Source organism: Leopardus geoffroyi, chromosome X (genome assembly GCF_018350155.1).
Source record: "Leopardus geoffroyi isolate Oge1 chromosome X, O.geoffroyi_Oge1_pat1.0, whole genome shotgun sequence".
NCBI lineage: Eukaryota > Metazoa > Chordata > Mammalia > Carnivora > Felidae > Leopardus > Leopardus geoffroyi.
The window spans coordinates 35,978,074-36,000,695 of record NC_059343.1 but is presented as its reverse complement, the minus strand read 5'-3'; positions in this window follow the sequence as shown (position 1 = coordinate 36,000,695).

The following is a 22,622-nucleotide window of genomic DNA, read 5'->3' as shown; positions in this document are numbered from 1 at the left end:
TGCTCTCTTCTGTTTCTCTTAAAAACATGTTAGAGCTCTTTCCATACTGATACACATAGAGCTTCCTGGTTCTTTTGTTCCAGCCATGTGGTATTCCACTGTATGTTAATGTACTTAATTATCACTGGTGATAGAAATTTAGGTTGTTTCCAATCTTATGCTATTTTTAAAATTTTTTTAAATGTTTATTTATTTTTGACAGAGAGAGACAGAGCATGAGCGAGGGAGGGGCAGAGAGAGAGGGAGACACAGAATCCAAAGCAGGCTCCAGGCTCCCAGCTGTCAGCACAGAGCCTGACGCGGGGCTCGAACCCACAGACCGCGAGATCATGACCTGAGCTGAAGTCGGACACTCAACCGACTGAGCCACCCAGGCACCCTTCCAATCTTATGCTATTAACAATACACATGTTGTATGAATGAGTGAGCAAATGGATAACTTTGTACATGGATCATTTTCCATGTCTACTAATGTATGTGGGGTCAATTCCTAGAAGTAAAATTACTGGGTCAAAGATCATACACTCTTATGATTTTGACAGATACTGCTAAATTGACTTTCAGCAAGGTTGTGGCAGTTAACACGGGACGGTTGTGCCAAGGACCCTTAAAGACAGCAATGGCAGGGGTAGGATGTCCTCTGTGGTTGCTTCAATTGAAGTTAGTGCCCCATGGGGTCCATCTACCCAGCCGGGCACTGTCACCAAAACCTCTTTGATCCTGACATTCCGAAATCCAGGCCGACCTTCTGTATTAGTTTTCTATGGCTGTGTAGCAAATTATCACAAACTTAGTGGCTTAAAACAACATAAATTTATAACTCACAGTTTCATGGGTGAGGAATCCTGGCCCAGGTTAGCTGGGTCCTCTGCTCACGGTCTCATTGGGCTGAAATCAAGGTGTCAGCCAGATGGGGCTATGATCTCATGTGAGGCTCAGAGTCTCTTCCAAACTCTATTAGGTTGCTGGCAGAATTGATTTTCTTTCTCTTTCTTTCTTTCTTTCTTTCTTTCTTTCTTTCTTTCTTTCATCTATCATCTATCTATCTAGCTATCTATCTATCTGTCTATCTATCTATCATCTATCTGTTTATGTTAAGTAATTTCTACATCCAACGCGGGGCTCAATTTCATGATCCAGAGATCAAGAGTCCCATGCTCCCCTGACTGAGGCAGCCAGGTGCCCCCAGGATTGATTTTCTTAAAGTCGTGGATTAAGATCCCAATTCTCTTTCTGGCTTTTGGTAGGGGGATCGCTCAACATCGACAGACTGCCCTCAGGGCATAGCCATGTGGCTTTCTAACATGGTAGCCATATTGGCAAAACTGGCAGGAGAACTTCCCTCTAGTCTGCTATGGCAGGATCTGGTGTGACATAACCTAATCCACAGAATGATTATCGCACCATATGCACAGATCCTGCCCACACTCAAGGGGAGGGGATGAATCAAAGTATGTATACCAGGGACTGAGAATCTTAGGGGCTATCTTAGAACGTTGTTACCACACCTGCAATTGTTCCTGAGCCCAGCTTTGCTCAGCTCTTGGCGCCAGCCTGAATTCTGGGGCTCCATGTAACCCCCTCTCCATCCTTGTGTCCACCAGGGCCCCTCCTGCTGAGACCATGCCTCAGTTCCCTGGTTTCTGGCCGCATATCAGTATTTTTTGGAAAACAAAATTGTCTTGCCAGGTGGCTCTCAGCTGCCTACCTCCAGCACTACTTGTCCCTGCCTCAGCCAACCCTTGAAGTTTGGTTAGCCCTTCTGGGGTAGGATTCAGAACCCAGAGGCAGCACAGACCAAACACTAAGCCATGCCGGTCACCTCCTCACCTCTCCTCCCTTTCTTCTTCCTCTAAATATTCAATCTTGAAGGGGGTCCACACCGATTTATTAATGCCAGTATCTTCATGGTCATGTATTTAAAATGTATTTCTATGGGGCACCTGGGTAGCTCAGTTGGTTAAGTGTCCGAGTATTGCTTTTGGCTCGGGTCATGATCCCAGGGTTGTGGGACTGAGCCCTGAGTGGGGCTCCACGCTGAGTATGGAGCCTGCTTAGGATTCTCTCCCTCCCTCCCTCTCTTCGTCCCTGTTCCGAGCTTGCACTCTCTCTATCTCTGTCTAAAATAAAAATTTTAAAGAAACGTATTTCTCCCGGATATTTTGGTTCTCACACAGTCCTCTTTAGAATCTGAATGCTTCAATTATCAGTACAAGTCCTTTTCATCTTAAGACATTATTTCCTAAAGTTCTTAGATGTACCAAAAAGAGATGTTAGTTACAAGAGTCTCTCTTCAAGAGTCTCTTCTTCCATCCCCACCTCTCCAGCCCCCACTTTTCTACCAACGTCCCCAATGGAGCACCACAACAGGAGTTACGCAGCATGACCAAAGGAAACCTCTTGACTTGACAACGTTTGTTTTGTTTTAGTTTCTGCAACCCTATTTGTAGTGCTAGAGGTATTTTTCCCCCCCAAAGAAATATTTTATGAGTCATCAGGAGACCATTATTCTGTAACCACATCAGAGACCATGGGTATCTTCTCTCAGAAAATTTCGATATTTTGAAAATTTACCTAGATAGCACTGATGTGTTTTCAGCTGCAAATTCATCTATGGTGCAGATTCAAACTGTTAATCTTTTATATGTAAATCACTATAGTTAAATTACTTAAACACATAGAGCACCAACTAAGATTTTTAAGTCTTTTATGTCTGGGGCTAAGAATAGCAGACACAGATTCTTGTCTTGCCTTTATTGATGACTGCAAATCTTACAAAGGGTAATTTATAAATTACCTTCTTCATAATACATGAAGACTTGCCCTTCAATCATCTGAATGTAAATACAGACATACCCTGCTTTATTGTGCCTCACAGATACTGAGGTTTTTTGTTTGTTTGTTTGTTTTTTACAAATTGAATGTTTGTGGCAACCCTGCATGAAGAAAGTGTATTAGCACCATTTTCCCAATAGCATTTGCTTACTTTGTGTCTCTGTGTCACATTTTGGTAATTCTTGCAGTATTTCAAAGTTTTTCATTATTATAACATTTGTTATGGTGATCTGTGGTCAGTGATCTTTGATGTTACTATTGTAATTGTTTGGGGGCACCATAAACATATACGTATACAACAATAATGAAATTAGGCCAATTAATAATGCTACAAGGGGACTCTAAATATTTAAGTTCCACATCTCTTACTTTTTTTTACTTTGTTTTTGAGCGGGGGGCAAAGAGAGAGGGGGACGGAGGATCCAAAGTGGGCTCCACGTTGACAGCAGTGAGCCCGGTGCGGAGCTCGAACTCATGAACCGTGATATCATGACCTGAGCCGAAGTTGGACGCTCAACCAACTGAACCACCCAGACACCCCCAACATCTGTCACTTTAAATCAAAGGCTAGGGGCTCCCGGTTGGCTCAGTCAGTGGATCCTGCACCTCCTGATCTTAGGGTCGTGAGTTCAAGCCTTGCGTTGGGTGTAGAGCTTACTTAAAAAAAAAGTTTTAAAAAAATCATTAAAAAACTTAACTAAGGGCTAGAAATGGTTAAACTTAGCGAGGACAGTATATCAAAAGGTGAGATAGGCTGAAAACTAGGCCTCTTGTGGTGGCAAACAAGTTAGCCATGCTGTGAATGCAAAGGAAAAGTTCTTGAAAGAAACTGGAAGTGCAACTCCAGTGAACACATGAATGATAAGAAAGCAAAACAACGTCATTGCTGATAAGGAGTAAGTTTTAGTGGTCTGGACAGAAGATCAAACCAGCCATAACATTCCCTTAAACCAAAGCCTAATCCAGAGCAAAGCCCTAACTCTGCAAAATTCTATGAAGGCTGAGAGAGGTGAGGAAGCTGCAGAAGAAAAGCTGGAAAATTTTGTTTCCAGAGGTTTGCTGCAGAGGTTGGTTCATGAAGTTTAAGGAAAGAAGCCTTCTCTATAACATAAAAGTGCACGGTGAAGCAGCAAATGCTGATGTAGAAGCTGCAGCAACTTACCCAGAAGATCTAGCTAAGGTAATTAATGAAGATGGCTACACTAAGCAACAGATTTTCAATGTAGATGAAATAGCCTTCTATTGGAAGAAGATGACATCTAGGACTTTCAGAGGCAGAGAAAAGTCGATACCTGGCTTCAAAGCTTCAAATGCAGCTGGTGACTTTAAATTGAAGCCAATGCTCATGTACTATTCTGAAAATCCTATGGCCATTAAGAATTATGTTAAATCTACTCTGCCTGTGCTCTCTAAACGGAACAACAAAGCCTGGATGACAGCACATCTGTTTACAACTTGGTTTACAAATTTTCTAAGCCCACTGTTGAGACCTAGTGTTCAGAAAAAAAAGATGCTTTTCAAAATATTACTTCTCATTGACAATGCATCTGGTCACCCAAAAGCTCAGATGGAGTTGGACAGTGAAATTAATGTTGTTTTCATGCCTGCTAACACAGCACCCATAAGTCAGCTCATGGATCAAGGAGTCATTTTAACTTTCAAGTCTTATCACTTAAGATATGCATTTCATAAGACCACAGCCGCCACTGATAGTGATTCCGCTGATGGGTCTGGGGAAAGTAAACTGCACATCTTCTGGAAAGGATTTACCATTCTACATGCCATTAACAACACGTGAGTCATGGGAAGAGGTCAAAATATCAACACTACCAGGAGTTTGGAAGAAGTGGATTCCAACCCTCATGGATAGTGGAGGGGTTCAAGACTTCAGTGGAGGAAGTAACTGCAGATGTGGTGGAAACAGCAAGAGAACTGGAATTAGAAGTGAAGCCTGAAGAGGAGACTGAATTGCTGCGATCTCATGATAAAACGTTAATGGATGAGGAGTTGCTTCTTATTTTTTTTTATTTTTTAAAAAAGTTTAATTATTTTTGAGAGAGACAGAGACAGAGACAGAGAAGCAGAGAGTGAATCCCATGCAGGCTCCACACTATCAGTGTGAAGCCCGATGCTGGGCTTGAACTCACAAACTGTGAGATCATGACCTGAACTGAAACAAGAGTTGGACACTTAACCGACTGAGACACCCAGGGGCCCCAGCCATAAAGTAGTTTTCAATTAATGTATGTACATTGTTTTTTTAGACAATGCTATTATTGCATACTTAATAGACTACAGTATAGTGTCAACAAAACTTTTATATGCACTGGGAAACCAAAACTTCATTTGACTCACTTTATTGTGATATTTATTGTGATACTGTGATTTATTACAATGGTCTGAAACCAAACCCGCAATATCTCTGAGGTATGTCTGTAGTAATATCTCTCTCTGTTAGGTGCAAGGAGTGACTTTAGTGAAGGTGGCAAGGGGCACCTGGGTGGCTCAGTCAGTTAAGGATCCGACTCTTGATTTCAGCTCACGTCATGATCTCACAGTTTGTGGGATCGAGCCCCATGGCGGGCTCTGCACTGACAGAGCTGAGCCTGCTTGGGATTCTCTCTCTCCCTCTGTCTTTGCTCCTCCCCTGCTCACACACACACACACACACACACTCTCTCTCTCTCTCTCTCTCTCTCTCTCTCAAAATAAATAAATAAAATAAACATTAAAAAAAGCGAAGGTGGCAAAAGGTGCATCTATCTCCCTCCAACACTGACTTGACACCATGCCTGAAATCATACTATGAGATGTTTTTTCTCTCGGTCCTATAGGCTTTCTGCTTTTTAGGGGTCCCTTTTACTTCATTTAAAAAAAGTAAACATTTTATTTTGAGATCATTATAAAGTTCAATGCAGTTGTAAGAAAATAATACAGAGATTCCAGGTATCTTTTACTCACTTTCCCGCAATGGTCACATCTTACAAAACTATAGTACAATATCACAACCAAATACTGACACTGACACAGCCAAGGTATAGAACGGCTGCATCATCACAAGGATCCCTCATGTTGCCCTTTTATGGCCTCACCCATTTCCTTCCCATCCCACTCCTCCTTGATCCCTGGCAACCACTAATCTGTTTTCCATTTCTATGATTTTGTCAATAAAGTTATATAAAGGTAGTCAGACAGGTAGGCTTTTGAAATTAGCTTGATTCACTCACCACCATTCCCTGGTCATCCATCCAGGTTGTTGCGCGTGTCAATACCATATTCCTTTTTACTATTGAGTGTTATTTCATGGTATGGATGTATCACAGTTTATTCATCTTCTGAAGGACATCTGGATTGTTCCAGTGTGGGGCAATTACGAATGAAGCTGCTATAAACATTTATGTACAGGTTTTTGTACGAACATATGTTTTCATTTCATTCATATAAATGCCCAGAAGTACAAGTGTTAGGTCATATGGTAAGTATATATTTAGTTTTTCAGGAAACTGCCAAATTGTTTTCTATGGTGGCTGTATCATTTTACACACCCTCCTCTAAGCAAGATATGAGTGATCTAGTTTCTCTGCATCTCTGCCAGCATGTGATGATGTCACTATTTTTAAATTTCAGCTATACTGATGAGTTTGCATTTCCCTAAAGGTTAATTTTTGTGTGTGTGCTTATCTGCCATCTGTATATCCTCTTCAGTAAAATGTCTCTTCATGTTTTTAATCCATTTACTAAGTGGATTATTGCTTTATTTTGTTTTTTAAGTATTGAGTTTTGAGAGTTCTTTACATATCCCTGAGGTTCTGTTTGTTTGTTTATTCAGTCTATTTTCTGTTGTTCAGACCGGGTAATTTCTGTTGCTCTACTTTCCAGTTCACTGATTCTTTCTTTTGTCTCTTCTATTCTGCAGTTGAGCCTATCCATTGAGTTTTTAAATTTTGGTTATTTCATCTTTCAGTCTGAAATTTCCATTTGGTTTTTCTTTATGTCTTCTATTTCTTTACTGAGACTTAATTTTTTTTCATTTGTGTCAAGTGTTTTTGTGATTGCTCATTATTATTTTTATGATGGTTGCCTTAAAAACTTTGTCAGAAAATTTTAATATGTGTTTCATCTCAGTTTTGGCATCTTTTCTTATTTAGCTTGAGATCTTCCTCATTCCTAGTATCATAAGTGATTTTTGAATAAAACCTGGGTGTTTTGGGTATTATGTTATGACTCTATATCTTCTCTAAACCTGTTTTAGCTGTTTTAAAAAAATTGTTTTAATGTTTATTTATTTTTGACAGAGAGAGAGAGAGAGAGACAGAGCTTTAGCAGGGTAGGGGCAGAGAGAGAGGGAGACGCAGAATCCGAAGTAGGCTCCAGGCTCCGAGCTGTCAGCACAGAGCCCGACCCGGGGCTCGAACTCACAGACCACGAGATCATGACCTGAGCCAAAGTCGGATGCTCAACCGACTGTGCCACCCAGGAGCCCCTGTTTTTTTTTTTAATACAACTCCAACAGGAGAAGAAGGGATCCCCATTACTACCAGGTCAGCATGGAAGTCCTCTCAGTCTCTGTTGGACTGGGAGAGGAAGTGGAGAGGAGTATCTGTTGGAGGGGGCTCCTTATTACTGCTGAGTGGAGTGGCAGTTGAGGCTCCCCACTAGGTCTCCACTGACACCCCAAGGAGAGGGTGGCCTCAATATCACTGAGCAATGGTCAGTGTCCTGAGTCTCCACGAGGGTTCTTCTGATGCTACTTCAGCAGAAAGGATGCAGGGTGGAAGTTCAGGTTCCTCATTACCACCCAGCAGGGAAGAAAGAGCTGGCTCCACAGGTTGCGTTTTCTGATGCCATCCTAATGGGTAGGTTGAGGTACCTTGTTCTACCCTGGCAAGGTGGAATTCTAGGTTTCCCACTTGGCCTTTGCTAGTTATGAGTGCGAGTGGGGCTATAGCTTTCTGTGTGGGTTTAGCTGGAGTAGAGCAGTTGCTGTTGAAAAGTTTTCTCTTCCTATGCTGCTCTTTCTCAATCTTTTGGCTTAGAAAGAGCAGCTTTTGTTGGGCTTTTTTTTTTTTTTTTTCTGCACTTGTTTGCATTTCTGGATGTCAGCTTCTAGAGCTACAAATCTGGGATATATGAGTCAAAAAGAAAATCCAGAGAATTCACTACCATGTTGTTCCTGGAATACTGAGGTCCTTAGCAGGTCGTCCCTCTTCTCTCCATTTTGGGTCTTCTTACGTTTGTTTCATATATAATGTCCAGAGTTTTCAGTTGTACTTATGGGCAGAGTTAAGAAAAGTATGTCTATTCCATCTTCTTGAAAATAGAAGTCCTCAAGTTCTTAAAACTTGTTATTGAAGTATAACATACATACAGAAAAGAGCACATATCTTAAGCATATGGGCCAATGAATTTTCACTAACAATATACCATGTAAATAGAACTCAGGTCAAGAAACAGAATACAATCAACCCCCCTTAGAAGCCCCTTCATGCCCCCTGTGAGCACTAGCCTCAGCTGCAAAGTTAACCACTATCCTAACTTCTGACAGTATAGACTGCTACAACTTGTTTTTGTACTTTATATAATGGATTCCTTTAAAAAAAAAAGGGGGGGGGGTGTCTGGGTGGCGCAGTCAGTTGAGAGTCCAGCTCTTGATTTCGGCTTGAGTCATGATGCCAGGGTCGTGGTATTGAGCCCCTCGTTGGGCTCTGTGCTGGATATAGAGCCTGCTTGAGATTCTCTCTCTCTCTCTGTCTCTCTCTCTCTCTGCCCCTCTCCCCCACTCACACACACACATTCTGTCTCTCTCTCTCTAAAATAAAAAAAAAAAAGGAAATACCCTTGAAAGACTTAATGCCATATGATGACTTTGACTAATATCTTATCATGGGTTAGTTTATCATATAATTTTCCTTATGTTTAATAATAACAAATTCATTAAAAAATAATTGATATTATAATATACTTTAAAGTTTATAACCTTATATCATCTGTTCCTCACATATTCTTATGAGGTAGGTTATATTATTATCCTCATTTAATGTGAGAAAATTGAGTCTCAAAGAAGTTAAATAATTTGTCTAATGTCACCCAGATAATAGGCAGAAAGACTGAAAAGCTTCAGGAGAAAGAGACCTTCTTTGCTGCCCAGGCCATATATCAATTTTAGAGAAGCTTCTGATTGGCTCTGCTTTGGCCATGTGACCACCAAATGCCTGTCAAGGAGGAAATGGGGCACCATGATTGACCTGCCCACCAGGATCATGTGGAATTGAGGAAAGGATCTTCAAAGTGACCCAGAGAAAGAAATGGGAAACCATGCTAGACAAACAGAACTTCAGTTACCATAGTCCCAATGAGGACAAAACCAATGCTACCTATTTCTTGATTTTTATGGAAATGTTAAAATAACCAAAATCTCACTCTCTCTTCCTATATCCATATTTTTATGACTCATTTTAACATTCTGTAATCACATTCAGAATCACATTCTGTAAAATTTGGAATGGACTATAGAAAAGTTATCTCATCACATAGATGAGGAAAAGGAGGCTAAAAAGAAAATGCTTGGTCTAATTTCATATAAATACTTGCTTTGTGGTTTTTCCTCCATTTTTATTTGTTATAAGAATAATTTTATGAGCTTGACCATTTTCGGATAAAAAACTATGCCAAATGCAAGATGAGTAAGTTCTAGAAAACTACTGTAACAACATAGCACCTAAAATTAAATTTGTTAAGAGGATAGATCTCCTGTTAAGTATTCTCACCAGAAAAAACCACCCAAACCAGAAAACATCACAAAAGAACACAGGGAAATTTTTGAAGGTGGTGGATACGTTTAGTATTGGTTACGGTGATGGTACTATAGGTATATGCATATATTCAACGCCATCATGATGTATATGCTAAATGTATGAAATTTTTGTATATCAGCTATAATTCAATAAAGCTAAAAGAGGGAAAATGATTCTATAACCTTAATATTTTCATGCGTATTCCAATCTTTATCAAGACACACCATATCGACAGTTGTGATCATGTTGTACACTGGCTTTCAAACAAATGATAAAAGGCCACATATACGTTATCTTCTAGCAACGATTAGAATATTTCTATGTTGCAAAGCGTGCAGGTAAGTGGCCTAAACCTGCCACCTGGTAAGAGATGGAAAGCCCCCTGCACAGTGGTGAGAGCTCTTGCTTCTTTTCTTAAGCTGGATCAGCACCTCCTCCTGGCCCAGAATTTTGGCCTTGAACAAAGTTGCAGAATGGGAGAGGAGGCCTGTGGAGCCCTCCGTTTCTCCCTATTAGGGCATATTCTTCCTCCAGTGCTTTTCCAGACTCTCATTCGCTCAGCCCCTTCCTGGGGCCTGTTCTCCTATGAGTGTTGGCATCTAATTTCTGCTCAAGGATTCACTGATTGTTTTGATCTTAGCAGAAAATCATTCAAAGTGCAACCTCTTAGGGACATCATCATTTGAGAAGGGGACCCTTCCGACACAGAAAAGTATTCCTGAACTGAAGGAACGGAGGAAACCTTTTTTTAGAGGGTCCCCTACTAAAGGACAGGCCCTGCCCTAATATTGGGGCTGCAAAGACACTAAGACACCGTCCGTGCCTCCGAAGAGTTCAAGTTCCTGGCTTCATTCCAGGTGTCTGTAGTAACCTCCAGCTATCTGCAGGCTGCCCCACCTCTGCCTGGAGCAATAAGGAGTCCTTGGACTCTCCCTCAATAGGCCCTGTCAGACAAGCCATCTGCATCATTCCAGGCCCAGGCAGGAAACAGATGGCACCCTCAGATTGGGTAAATTGAGACGAGTTTAATAGACTATTTACAAAGGCATATCAGGGTGTAGGGAAACCACAGGACAGAAGGAGCAGAAGGAGGGAGCAGTTACTGGAACCTCACAAGAGAATTCTGTGAAGAGGGCCTCTTGACAGGAGTGATGGCTTTTGGCTCAGGGATGAAACCAGGTAGCCCTCAGGGACCCAGAAAGAAGGCATTCGAGGGAAACAAATACCCTGATCTCTCTCCTCCCAGCCTCCCATCTCTCAGTGGTGGCCAAAGGCAACTGGAAGACAGAGGACGTAGGAGCCCATTGGTGGAGTCCATGGACTTCGGCTTGCAGGGGCACAGAGTAGGTGGAAAAGGGTGGAGTGGATCTGGAAGGGCAAAAGGAAGCCATCTGACACACCGTCTGACTTCGGAAATAGTCTGCTGCAGTTTTGTCCAAGGTGGTTTCCACCAGTACTCCTGAGAGTAGGGGTGAAAGTTGGGGGGTCGTGTCGGTCTTCCTCCCTGAGGAGTGGGGCAGCCTGAATTGTCCTAGTCTGCCCGGGGCTCTTGAATCTTCTCCCTGTTTTTCCTCCAGCGTCCACACAAGGCAGTGTTGTCAAGTAAGGAAGTAACCTGCTCCAGGCCCCGGCCTCACTAGCTTCCTGCACCCATCCGGCCAGCCCTGTTTCTTGTCCCTCGTGTCCCGAACAACTAGCTGCCTCTGCAAGTGGGCTGCTAGACCCTCCACTCCTCCCGCTACTGGTGGCCAGTGCACAGGGTCATACCCTCCTGATTCCCTCAGGTTCCCCATGGCTGCCAGAAGTCAGGACGCACTTCCCCCGTGTTTGTGAGGACTTCATTTAGCCTGTCAGCCTCCCTGGTGTCCCCACTTGAGCTCTCTCCACACCCCATACCCGTCTGACCTCAGCTCTCTTTCCTCTAGCCAGCTCAGTCCTTCTTTATCCCTAGCCTGCAATGTGGGATCTGCTGAAGTAGAATGCTTTTCCTCTCTATGAAATTTAACCAATTTGCAATTTAATAAATCAGGGCACTAATTTATAAGGAGAAATCTAAGAAGACTGGATTCTTGGTTCATTTGCAGGAAGTTTCTCTCCATGCAAGTAACAGATGAAAAAAGGTAAGGGGAGCATGAGAAAGAATGACAGACTTTGGTTTTTTTTTTAAGTTTATTTATTTTGAGAGAGAAAGAGAACACATGTGAGCAAGCAGGAGAGGGGCAGAGAGACAGGGAGAGAAAGAATCCCAAGCAGGCTCCACGCTGTCACTGCAGAGCCCGACACGGGGCTCAATCTTATGAACTGTGAGATCATGACCCAAGCCGAGATTAGGAGTCAGATGCTTCATCAACTGAGCCGCTGAAGTGCCTTGACGAGAGACTTTCTAAATCCATTTTCTCTATATATTTACATTTTGTAAAGTTTATTTATTTTGAGAGAGAGAGAGAGAGAGAGAGAATCCCAAGCAGCCTCTGCCGTGCTGTCAGTGCCAGGAGCCCGAAGCGGGGCTTGAGCTCAAGAACCATGAGACCATGACTTGAGCCAAGACCAAGAGTCGGATGCTTAAACTCACCAAGCCACCCAGGCGCCCCTGTGTATTTACACTTTTATGCCCTTTGTACATTTTTACTATTTACTATATGTACTTTGTACATATTTACTATAAAAACCAAGTTCATGGATTACATTTACAATTTTATAACACGATTTCAAAAAACATTGGAGGCTAATTATGACCAGTGACTTTGAGTGATACGGATAATAGAAGCATGGAACAAGTTGCAGACACGTGGCACAGAAATGACAGCTAGAGCTAGGGCGAGGCCACCAAGATTTTTAGATTTCTGCCCAGGGTAGGCCTCACTTCAGGGGGAGTGGGACTGGGTACGTTTCCTTAGTTATGTCAGGAATTTGTGTGGAGACCTGAGTTAACTGGCACGGTGGTTTGATTTATTTCCATGGTGGTCTGGCATCCTGCAGAAGTAGGCACTTGGGGATGCCGTCTAGTTGGCACAAACCTACCTGGCTTTCAGCGTGCCTTCATCGCTTGCTGAGATCCCATCGCCACGTGGGAGCTTCCACATGTTTCATTTAATAAGCGATATTGTGGAATGACAAGTAGAGGAGTTATTTATATTTGGGGGTCGTTTAAAGTTTTTTTTTTTTTTAATTTTTTAAAAATTTATTTTGCAAGAGAGAGAGAGAGAGCGAGCGAGTGAGCAAGCAGGGGAGAGGCAGAGAGAGAAGAAGACAGAATCCCAAGCAGGCTCTGCACCATCAGCACAGAGTCTGATGTGGGGCTTGAACTCACAAACGCGAGATCATGACCTGAGCAGAAATCAAGAGTCGGACACTTAACCGACTGAGCCATCCAGGCACCCCTATTTTGGGATCATTTAAATATTTGTTAAGAAGAAGGCCATTCCTAACTGAGAGTCTGAAGCAGGTAATTTGTTTCTGCTGGTCTGCCGCTTTCCTTTACTACCCCATCTACCTGACAGGTCCATCCTGAGGACAGTGGGGGACAATTATGAGTGATCTTAGGTCTACACTGAGGGTTTCTGAAGAGACTTGCTTCTTCCTCCATCTCCACTCCATCCTCCCAGCTAATTGCTGAAGCTCTGGGTATGGACCTCCCAAGGGGAACTTGAACCCAACCAGCTTCATGGGCTGAGAGAAATATTAAGACGCATAAGTGGTTTAACTGTTAATGAGGGGTATCTGTATATTTCTGTGAAGAACAATAGCTCAGCAATTCTGTGATCACTGCTAATAAAACTTTGAGAAACAAGACCAGTAATACCCCACTGGTGTCTTGCCCTAATGGATATTAAAACTTGCTGTAAAGCGAGTGTAATCAAAAGAGTAGAGAATTGGCACGGGAATAGACAAATAGATCAATGCAATGGAATAGAGAAAAAGACATAGATTTTATGGGAACTTAATACAGTGTATAATAAAGGTGGCATTTCAATTCGCTGATGGATTATTTAATAAGTGGTAGAATAATTGCTTCTTACAGGGAAAATATGAAGTTAGACCCCCTATTTCTTTAATTACAGATGGATTAAAGATGCAAAGGTAAAATAATAAAAACATTCTAGGAGTAAATTTAGGAGGATATTTATATGATATCCAGGTAGGGAGACCTTAAATAATACAAGAAACTCAGAAGACATAAAGGAAATGAAACAAATTTGATAAAAGAGACAATTAAAATTTTCCAGGGGTAGAAGACACCATACAAAGTCAAAGGATAAAAGCTATGAGAAAATCATTGCAACAAATTGCAGACAAAGGATTCATATACATAATACTCAGTTTAAACTACGTGAAATTGCTCATAATCAACTGTTTATGGCCAAAAAAAAAAAAAAAAGAAAGAATGGCAATTTCAGATTTCAACCCAACACAGGGCTTCCAGAATACATACATTTTAGGGCTTCTATATGTTGATCAAAAAAAGACAAACAGGGGCGCTTGGGTCGCTCAGTCGGTTAAGTGTCTGACTTCGGCTCAGGTCATGATTTCACGGTTCGTGAGTTGGAGCCCCGTGTCGGGCTCTGTGCTGACAGCTCAGAGCCTGGAGCCTGCTCTGGATTCTGTGTCTCCCTTTTTCTGCCCCTCCCCTCCCCCTTCTCAAAAATAAACATTAAAAAAAATAAGAAAAAAAAAAAAGACAAACAACCCAACCGAAAAAAAGGTGAAGATTATAAACTACAAAGAGGAGTGGCGCCTGGGTGGCTCAGTCGGTTGAGCATCCGACTTCAGCTCAGGTCATGATCTCACCATTTGTGGGTTCGAGCCCTGCGCTGGGCTCTGTGCTGACAGCTCAGAGCCTGGAGCCTGCTTCGGATTCTGTGTCTCCCTCTTTCTCTGCCCCTCCCCAGCTTGCACTCTGTCTCTGTCTCTCTCTCTCAAAAATAAATAATAATAATAAGTTAAAAAAAATAAAAATAAATTACTAAGAGGAAATTCATAGAAAAGAAAGTGTAAATATATAAATACATAATAATAAATATCTAAGTAAATATATATGTTTATATATAAAAGTAAAAGTTAAAACTGGAGGAGGACAGTGGCTACTACCAAAGGAATAGAAAAGAACAAGTGTTGGTGAGTATGTGGAAGATTTGGAACTCTCCTGCACTGCTGGTGGGAATGTAAATTAGCGCAGCCACCGTGGAAAATAGTATGGAAGTTCCTCAAAAAGTTAAAAATAGAACTACCCTATGATCCAGCATTTCACCTCTGGGGATATACCCAAAAGAACTGAAAGCAGGGTTTCTTTTTTTTAAATTTTTTTTTCAACGTTTATTTATTGATTTTTTTTTGGGACAGAGAGAGACAGAGCATGAACGGGGGAGGGGCAGAGAGAGAGGGAGACAGAATCGGAAACAGGCTCCAGGCTCTGAGCCATCAGCCCAGAGCCCGACGCGGGGCTCGAACTCACGGACCGCGAGATCGTGACCTGGCTGAAGTCAGACGCTTAACCGACTGCGCCACCCAGGCGCCCCTGAAAGCAGGGTTTCAAAGAGATGGTTGCACACCTATGTTCATGGGATCATTCTTCAAAATAGCTAAAAGATGGAAGCAACCCAAGTGTCCACAGACAGATGAATGAAGTGTGGTAGATAAATGCAACGGAATATTATTCAGCCTTAAAAAGGAGGGGAATTCTGAGTCATTCTACAATATGGATGAATCTTCAAGACATTATGTTGAAGTGAAATAAGCCAGTCACAAAAAAAGACAAATACTGCATGATTCCACCTGCACAAGGCATCTAGATTAGTCAAATTCATAGAGACAGAAAATGAAACGGTTGCCCGGGGCTGGGGGGAGGGAGTCATGGTGAATAAATGTTTAATGGCTACAGGGTTTCAGATTTGCAGGTGAAAACAGTTCTGGAGTTTGACTGCACAACAATACACTTACAAATGCTTAAGACGGTAAATTTTATGTGATATATATTATTATTAGATACGTTGTATATATTGTTACAATATATATATTTTACCACAGTCACATTTTTAAAAAAGTTTATTTCATTTATTTTGAGCAAGTGCAAGTGGGGAAGGGGCAGAGAGAGAGAGGGAGAGAGAGAATCTGAAGTAGGCTTCATGCTGTCAGCACAGCCTGACATGGGGCTCGATCTCATGAACGAAACTGGGAGACCATGACCTGAGCCAACATCAAGAGTCGGACACTTAACCGACTGAGCCACCCGGGCACTCCTATCACAATTAGAGATTTTAAGCACACACACACACAATAATAACAGGATACCATTTTTCACCCGTCAGGCCAAATTTAGAATTAATTTTGACAATGATGTATGGAAATGTGTACTTGCTTTAATTACTGGCTAGAGGGAGAATTGGTATAGCATATTATGAAAGTAATTTAGTAGGATCTATTAAAATCAAAGATGCGCCTCTTCTTTGGCACAGCCACACAATTTTGGGATTATAGCCTCCAGAAATAAATGTACCAATATATAAGTATGCATGTGTAAAGATGTTTTTTGCAGTGGTCATAACTGGAAACAATCCCCTCAAAAGGACAGATGGTTGAATATTATGCAACTTTTTAAAGTAATAAGATCTACAATGATTGATCTGATAAGTATGACATATTATTATTTTATTAATAATGATATGATATATTATTGTAAGATAATAAGCAAGTTGCACAGAAAATTATGACTCCACTTGGGTGAAAAGTGAATAAAAAAATCCCTATAATCTTTTTATATGCTGTGATGGTTAATTTGATGGGTCAATTTGGCTAGGCTATGGTGCCTTGTTGTTCAGTCAAACTAGTCTAGATGTTACTGTGAAGATACTTTTTTAGGTGTGATTAATATTTAAGTCAGTAGACACTGAGCGAAACAGGTTACCCTCCACAATCTGGGTGGGCCTCATTCAATGAGTTGAAGGCTTTAAGAGAAAAGACTTCCTCTGAAGAAGGGGAAATTCTCACACCTGCAACATAGAAACGCTGCCTGGCCTGCCCTGTGGAATTTGGACTCAAGATTGCAACATCAACTCTTACCTGAATTTCCAGCCCGGTAGCAGATTCTACACTTGCCAGCCCCCACAGCTGGGTGACCAATTTCTTAAAATAAACCACCTCTGTGTGTGTATGTATCTGATACATATGTATTTATATACATACAGACAAATACTGCATGATTCCACCTACGCAAGGCATCTAGATTAGTCGAATTTATAGAGACGTTAAATGGAATGGTTGCCAGGGGCTGGGGGGAGGGAGTCATGGTGAATAAATGTTTAATGGCTACAGGGTTTCAGATTTGCAGGTGAAAACAGTTCTGGAGTTTGCACAACAATACACTTACAAATGCTTAAGATGGTAAATTTTATGTGATATATATTATTAGTACATAGGTTGTATATATTGTTACAATATATTGTATATACGTCCTACATCCTGGAAGGCAACATTGTATTGGGTTAGGGGCCCTAAGTTCTCAGATACCAGCAAAAAATTTTTTAAGTATCTACTGCATGTCAAGGATTGAACAAGACTGGAAATACAAATGTCAAGAAACCGTGGCCTCCTTGGAGAGCTCTGGAACTTGGAAGAACTGGTACGATCAAAACGTCTGCATCTGTGGATTCTTACTGTGCACTAAGTGAATTAAATCTTCTTTGCTCTAACTGGTCTCCGAAACTGTCATCCAGCATCCTGGGTGATCCTGAAAGGCCAGCTGGGAACTGTGCCAACATACATACAAAAATGCCTAGAACAATAGGGGTACAAATTATGCTTTGATGGAAGTTAGTGGCATTTCTCCTAGTTAAGTAAGCACAGTTTTATCACTCAGATGGAAGGATTGAGTTTGGGGGTCTGATGAGTTTTCTCTTTGAGGATCTCTTTTGAGTTCATTTCCTAATGTGAGCACTGTAGAGGGAGATTAGAGAACTGTACAAAAAAGCCATCAAGTAAATCACAAGTGTGGGACTAGAATGCAGGCCTGTGATGACCAGCTACAAAGGTTTGTTGGTGCATTTTCAGTCTGGGTTTGTAAGATTAGCCCTCAGGAGGCTGTGGTTATTTCTGCTGCATGGTTACACTTTAGAATCATCAGAGGCCTTTTAAAAATAACATTCCCAGGACCCTTCCCTGGAGATTCGGATTGAGTATGTCCTCTCTCCTCACCTTCCTCATGAGAATTCACCTCTCAGATCTCTCTCCGACTGTAGACCATGGACATCGGCTGCAGCCTCTGAAATCTGTCACCACGTTGGTACAGAGGCCATGCTTCCCACAGGCCACACTTCCCACCGGCTGCTCCCAGCGAGTGACTAAGGCACGCCTGTTCCTGAGAAACATGGGAACCCCTCTGACAGGTACTTTGGCTCAAGGACTCCCCTTTTTGGCATTGTCGAACCCTCCTTAGATTGAACTGCAGTCTAAGATGCTTCTACCTGAACTTCCTTCTTTTCTCCTTTCTCCTTCACTGGTCAGGCCTGCAGTGAGGAATGCTAGGCTTCCCAGTCGTTTCTTTTCTTTTTTTAATGCTTATTTATTTATTTTGAGAGGGAGAACACGAGTGGGGAAGGGGCAGAGAGAGACAGAGGGAGAGAGAAAATCCCAAGCAGGATCCATGCTGTCGGCGCAGAGCCCAACGCAAGGCTCGATCCCACAAACTGTGAGATCGTGACCTGAGACGAAACCAAGAGTCAGATGCTTAACTGACTGAGCCACCCAGGCCCCCTCCCCCCATGTCTCTTCTATCTCTTGCATGCATTTTCTCTCACAGGTGTTTTCATTAATAAATTCCTTGTATGTTTTATCCCGTATTTGTGCCTGCTTCTATGTAGATGGAAACCATTACAGCCCCTTCTCTTTCTTCCTCCCTCCTTCTCTTGCTTCCTTCTGTCTGTACTCTGGGCCAGCCACACTGGAGGTACATAGATTAATACTGTATGGTCCCTACTGTCAAGGTTCACACAATCTATTAGAGGAGGCAGACCCAAGTAAATAATTATGGCACAGTTGAGACAAGGACAATGCATATGCACAAGGATATGCATAAGGCATTAGCAGGATCCAGAGAAGTGGTATCTAACCCACCATGGAGCTAAAATGGAGAAAACCATTGAATAAGAGTCAGCAGGAAAAAGGAGCTGAACAGAGGGAGGGGTAAAAGGACATTCCTGGTTGTTGTGCTGCAGGGGTGGATGTTTTCAGGCAAAGTGGCTTTGCATGACACTTTAGACTAGATGGACATATAACAAGCCCTTATTTTGTGGCTTGACCATGATGCCTTCCCATTACATGGCATTGCACAGAGCTGGTGTCTGGGGAGACGTGGAAACCAGTCTTCCCAGGGGCTAAGGAACTGCACTAGGAGCAAAGGGATAAGTGTGCTGCCCTTCTGTGTCAGGCCTTGTTCCCCAGAAGTAGACCCTGAGATGTCAATTCTTGTGCAAGTCATTTATTAAGGAAGTGCTCCCAAGAGAAACTGGCAAAGGAGTGGGAGATGCTAAAGAGATAATGGGGAGAAGCTGGCCTCAGCCTAAACACACAGGGGAGTCTGAAATGTACAGTGGATTCTCATTCTCTCTATAAAGTCACCATGAACACTGAGTTAGCGAACACTGAATCATTGTTCCCAGGTGAAATACGAGGTTTAGGTTCCTGTAAGTCTCTGGTCACATGTTGGCAACTGTTCAACGCACAACCTTGTTTTATGTGTTTAAAGACCTTGTTTAATGTATGCCATCAATCATTAATTGATTCATTAACATTGAACTCATGGCACTATAGGTCATGCCTGAACAAAGCTTCTGTAACACTCATCTTTTCTCCATAAGACACATCACAGCCTTTTTGTGCTTAGGAAGAGTAGACGGCACTTTAGCACTATGCTTAGGGGTCATTTTTTTAATGTTTGTTTAATTTTGAGAGAGAGAGAGTGCAAGCAGAGAAGGGACAGAGATAGAGGGAGGCACAGAATCAGAAGCAGGCTCCAGGCTCCGAGCTTCAGCACAGAGCCCGATGTGGGGCTTGAACTCACAAACCACGAGATCATGATCTGAGCTGAAGTTGGATGCTTAACCAACTGAGTCACCCAGGCACCCCTACAGGGGTGATTTTAAGCAGCAAAATCACCAACAAAATCACAAAAGTGAGAAAAACATAGTACTAAATAGACTGTGAAAAGAACACTTGTTTACAGTATAAAAGTTGAAAAAAGAGGCAGAGTGTTGCCTCATTCTGTGCATGTCCATGAATGAATGTGGAACTACCATACACGTGGACTTGGGGGTTACAAATAAATTTTAGTGCATCAGAAAATTTGCAAATATGGGATCTATGAATTAGAGAATCGACTGTAAATACTCCTTCAAGTTTATCCCTCCTTTGGACTATTATACCCCTGTACCATCATTCATCCCACCCTGGCTAGGCCTATGGGGGAGTGGGGGTAGGGGGCAGGAGTAAAGTCCTGGGCCCTTCTGGCCCTCTGCACCTGTATCGGGGAAAAGTGGCTCCAGTAGCAAATGCTGCAGATGGGCTCACAGACAGGGTAAGAGATCCAAAGGCATCTGGGAAGAGCAGACAGTCTCCACAGTATGCTCTGGTTCAGGTCACAGGAATACCACTGATGGGCAGAGATAATCCCCATGGGGGAAGAGCAAATCTGTACTGTTGACTGGGCTCTACACCAAGCCTGGGATAGCAAGTAACCCTGGACCAGGCTGCATTGCTGTTGCCATGATGAGCACATTGCTTGTCTCCTTGGCTATAACATCTGTTATGACAGAAGGGACCCTGTTTTGTTCCCACTGACCTCACCAGGGCATTGCCAGTACCTGATATTCAATAAATATCTGAGGAAGTGATAAAGACAGCAAATGTCATCCATAATCCCACCATCCAAGTGGAACTGTATTCATCCCTGGGTCTTTCCTTTGTACATGGGTAGGGCTAGGAGCCCTGACCACAAACTTCATCTGGCCTAAGGTGAGGGGATCACTTCAAGGGTTGTGAGGAGGCCAATGACTCTGGAGGGAACCCCAATTCTTATGCATAGGTCACCACTATTGTGATCAGGGGACTCTAAGCAGATAATTGGGTGGTAAGAACATTTTTTCTTTTTTTAAACACTGATTCGTAACTTTAGAGTTATTGTGCATATATATATATATATATATATATATATATTGGATCAAGTCATTCATATATAAACAATAACTCTTAGAAAGTAAAGTTATATATATATATATATATATATACAATATTGTTATATATATAACAATATATAATAAAGTTATATATATATGCATATATATATATATATATACATATGTATATATATGTGTCCCCCTCAAATTCATGTGTTGAAGCCCTAACCCCTAGTATCTCAAAATGTAACCTTATTTGGAGATAGACTCTTTTTTTTTAAACTGCTTATTTATTTTTGAGAGAGAGACAGAGTTCAAATGGGGGGAGGAGCAGAGAGAGAGGGAGACACACAATCCGAAGTAGCTCCAGGCTCCAAGCTGTCAATACAGAGCCTGACATGGGGTCGAACCCACGAACCATGAGATCATGACCTGAGCCAAAGTCAGATGCTTAACCAACTGAGTCACCCAGGTGCCCCTGGAGATAGACTCTTTAAAGAAATAATTAAATTAAAATGAGTTCATTAGGGTGGGTGCAAATGCAATATGACTGGTGTCTTTATAAAAAATAAAAAGAAATTTAGACAACAGACGTGTACACAGGGAAGATGATATGAACAGACACAGGACAAGATGGCCACATACAAGTCAAGGAGAGAGGCTTAGAAGAAATCCTTTCTGTCTTGGTCCACAGACGGAATCAACCCTATCAACACCTTGATCTCAGACTTCCAGCCTCTGAGAACTATGAGAAAATAAATTTCTGTTGTCTAAGCCAAAAATAAAAATAAAGTGCAGACAGAGAAAGAGAAGTCCTCAAACAACAAGAAAGGATGGTTCATGACATATTAAAAGGAAAAAAAAAAAAAGAAAGTCAATGTTATCAAAACAACTGAACTAACCTTGAATCCTTACTCTCTGATAGGCATTATTCTAAATTCTTTATATGCAACAGGGTGCCTGGGTGGCTCAGTCAGTTAAGCGTCCGACTATGGCTCAGGTCATGATCTCATGGGTTCGTGAGTTCAAGCCCTGCACAGGGCTCTGCACTGGTGGTGCAGGGCCTGCTTGGGATTCTCTCTCTCTCCCTCATTCTCTGCCCCTTTCCCACTTTCACTTTGTCTCTCTCAAAATAATAAATAAACTTTAAAAACTAACTAAATATGAATAAATTCTTTATATGCAACAATTCATTCACCACAGAGATGCTCTGTGGTAACCTGTACAAGATGCTCTTGGTGCTCTACCCTACACCCTCAGGCCCCCACTTCCGTGTACTCCAACTACCTGAATCTGCCAAGGGTTTGGTCCACAGTATGGCAGCCTGGAAGTGCCAAAGTGCCAAGGATTTTGACAGTCTCTTGAGCAACCCTCAACCAAAGGCTATGGCTTGTTAGTGTATAAATACCCCGGCTCCCTCACTCCCAATGTCGGAAGACTCTGAGGGTCATGTTCTATACCTTTTCCCAGAGTTCTACAATGGGATTAGGCCCCAGTGGTCCAGAGTTGTTTCTTGCTGGATAATCCACCATTTTATGACCTCCCTTCATGGACTAACTCCCCTACCAATGTTTTCCTTTATCTCCCAAATAAACTATTTGCTCTTAAACCCTTGCCCCACAGCCAGCTTCTGGAGAATCCAAACTAAGATATAAAAAAAAGAACATAGAATATCTGAGAACTAACATTTAGAAGAATATAAACATATAAATGCAACTGAAAGACAATCACCAATATGTAATGGTTGCCAGTCACCAACTCTCCAGGCTTGACAAGAATGTGTATTTAAACTCACATTAAATCTTTTATTTTATTTTATTATTTTTTTTTA